Source organism: Bison bison, unplaced genomic scaffold (assembly GCF_000754665.1).
Source record: "Bison bison bison isolate TAMUID 2011002044 unplaced genomic scaffold, Bison_UMD1.0 scf7180017864163, whole genome shotgun sequence".
Classification (NCBI taxonomy): domain Eukaryota; kingdom Metazoa; phylum Chordata; class Mammalia; order Artiodactyla; family Bovidae; genus Bison; species Bison bison.
This window is the reverse complement of record NW_011494735.1, coordinates 4593444-4596681: the sequence shown is the minus strand read 5'-3', so window position 1 is coordinate 4596681 and position 3238 is coordinate 4593444. Positions and strand designations below refer to the sequence as shown.

Here is a 3238-nt window from a genome sequence, read left to right as displayed (position 1 = left end):
TTAGAAAGAAATGTTTTTAAACATCCACTGATGCAGAAACATATGACAAATCGAGTGAATTGATACTGTGGAAGATGATCTAACTGGAGCTCTTTAAAAAGAGCTGGAACAGGCTTCTGGAGGAACTGCCATGCATATCCTGTTTTTTGACTTCTGAACTGGACCAAACTGCCAATTGTCTGAGAAGTCAGAAGAGAAATGAGAAAGGACCTATTCTGTTGAAGGACCAGGACCGATCCAGTGAACTTAACCCTAGTGGCCTCTAGCTTTCCTCATCTTTTACCGGTGAACACCTCTCCCGATTGATTACCTCATCTTTTACCGGTGAACACTTCTCCCGATTGATCACCTCATCTTTTACCGGTGAACACCTCTCCCGATTGATTACCTCATCTTTTACCGGTGAACACTTCTCCCGATTGATCACCTCATCTTTTACCGGTGAACACCTCTCCCGATTGATTACCTCATCTTTTACCGGTGAACACTTCTCCCGATTGATCACCTCATCTTTTACCGGTGAACACCTCTCCCGATTGATTACCTCATCTTTTACCGGTGAACACTTCTCCCGATTGATCACCTCATCTTTTACCGGTGAACACCTCTCCCGATTGATTACCTCATCTTTTACCGGTGAACACTTCTCCCGATTGATCACCTCATCTTTTACCGGTGAACACCTCTCCCGATTGATTACCTCATCTTTTACCGGTGAACACTTCTCCCGATTGATCACCTCATCTTTTACCAATGAACACTTCTCCCGATTGATCACCTCATCTTTTACCAACAGACCCCTCTTAAAAAACTACTTGCCTCATCTTCCTCTCTTCTTCCCATAAAAGTCCAAGCCCTTCTCCTGCAATCAGGACCCTATTTGGCAGGTGCAGAATATTCCCATCTTCCAAGTTTTTAATCCTTTGACCAACATCTCCCTCAGCCCCACTACCCCAGGTCTACTTTTAAAAATAGTAATTTACTTTAAAATTACTTTATTTTTTGTTTCTGTTTTTCATGTGATATATTTAGATTTATGTCTCCAAACAACTTAAAATGATGAGGACACTTTAAATAAGGTGATGAGAGATAGAAAACAGCCTGACCAACATTTTTAAAAGAAATGACAGCTGGCCTCTAGGCTTGAAAGTTAGATTGTAACATTTTTCTGGGCCTTAGAGGGAGCCGTTGCTACCCTTGGCTTTCATTGTAAACTTTCTCTTCTGTTATCTTAAAATGAAACCCTCTTAAAAGTTTTCAATTTTAGTTCAGTGAATTCCCTTAAATGGGGAAAATGCTAAGAAGCAGAAAGAAAGTTGTAGTCAACTGACTTATATTTCAGCATTCAGAAATGCTGCTTATTAAAATTTGCATTCATTTCCAGACTTTTCAGAGAGATTTGAAGGGCCCTGCTGTGTTCATTAACAGCACAGTGACCAGTTAGAAGACTAGAGAGGGAACTGCTGAAAAGGAAGGAATGACTAATGTTGGAGGGTCAGAACCCTAAAATCCTTGTGACTTAGCGAGGCGCAGCATGCGATTTTCCCTTTGACAAAACATTATGTCCTGATTTCTCATTTTGGCCCCAGTAGTTACTTCTCAGAGTGTTATTATGCTTGCTGTTTCATTTCCTCCTCTGATAGTAAAGGAAGCTGCTGTTGCTCAATGTTTCAACTGAAAACATCAGACAGGGAAACTACACAAGAAAGCAGGCAAGCGCAGGCAGGGCGTGTGGTGGCAGGAGTCAGACCGTCTCACGGCTACATCATTTTCTTTCTTGCTTTTGCTCTTTTTGTCTCAGTTTCCTATCTTCTTCCATTTTCTTCTTAACCTTTCCCACCTTTTTTCCTTCTAAGAGACCTCTTCCTTAAGCCCACCAGTGCTCTTTAACTGTTTTGACTCAGTCTTCTTTGACTCAAGAATTTTTGTTTTCCCTTGGCTGGGCCATGAGGCACGTGGGATTTTAGTTCCCCAATCAGGGATTGAACCCACATCCCCTCCAATGGAAGAGGGGAGTCCTAACCACTTGAGCGCCAGGGAAGTCCCATCAACTCGGGAATATTAATACAAATAAACAACAAGACTCTAGCAATCATTGCAATATAATGTAAAGTGAATTCCTTTCTCTATAAATATAACAGAAGTTTTCCTAACTGATGAAAATAGTTCTGAAATGAATAGTTAAACAGAAACTTTTAACCTTTAAAGTTGGAAAAAATTTTGTTTTCATTTTTGTAGAGACCTAGAACTCCATATCTTTCCAAATCTAGTATAGTCAAGGCTATGGGAAAACAAGTACCCTTTATATTGCTCATAAAACAGTAAATTGACATAATCTTTGACCCAAAGAATCCACTTGTGGGAAGTTCAGATGTGCAAAAGGATTTTGTCCAGGGAAGTTTATCATAGCACTATTGATAATAGCAAAAAATTGGAAAGCACCTAAATGTCCAACAGTTCTTGGTCCGCTGATCTATGTGATTCCCCAGTCCTCTGGAAAGACCTGGAGTTTTTAACTTTGTACTTGATATACATGAACCTCATTTGGATGAGTGGGACCCTAGAGGTCCAGGGGCCTCTCCAGTTAATGACTACTAGTCTTCTCCCATTTCTGAGTACAGATACCTTGGTTTCCCCAGTGTTTTCAGTCTGCTGCTTAAAACTTCCAAGTATTTGCAACTGCAACTCCCTCTGCCTTCCATTCTAGTTAAATAGAAGAACCCTGGTCATGGTTTTTTTTTTTTAATAATTGTATTCCCCAGAGCTTAGCTTAGGTACTTAGTTAATTTTTACTGAATGAGTGAGTAAATGAATGTGGTATTTGTGATCTGCCTTGAATGTGATGAGTTCTACTTCAAGAAGTAGCTCTACTTCAAGATGTAGGCCCTGTACTATTTTGCAGAAATATATCATTTACATGGTAATACTTCAGGGGGAAAATTACTGTGATTCATAGCATTTCAAATGTTCACCTAACCAAACAACAGTGGTGGTTTTAGCCATCCATTAATTCAAGAAATGTACTGAGTACTTTCTATATACCAGGCACTGTGCAAGCACATCCTGGAATGTGAAGTCAAGTGGGCCTTAGAAAGCATCACTACGAACAAAGCTAGTGGAGGTGATGGAATTCCAGTTGAGCTATTTCAAATCCTGAAAAATGATGCTGTGAAAGTGCTGCACTCAATATGCCAGCAAATTTGGAAAACTCAGCAGTGGCCACAGGACTGGAAAAGGT

General features: G+C 40.2%; 1 pseudogene; it reads right to left on the bottom strand.

Annotated features, from left to right (window-relative positions):
- Nucleotides 1–262: 262 nt before the first annotated feature.
- Nucleotides 263–3238, bottom strand: part of LOC104989826 — a 14793-nt pseudogene continuing 11817 nt past the window's right edge.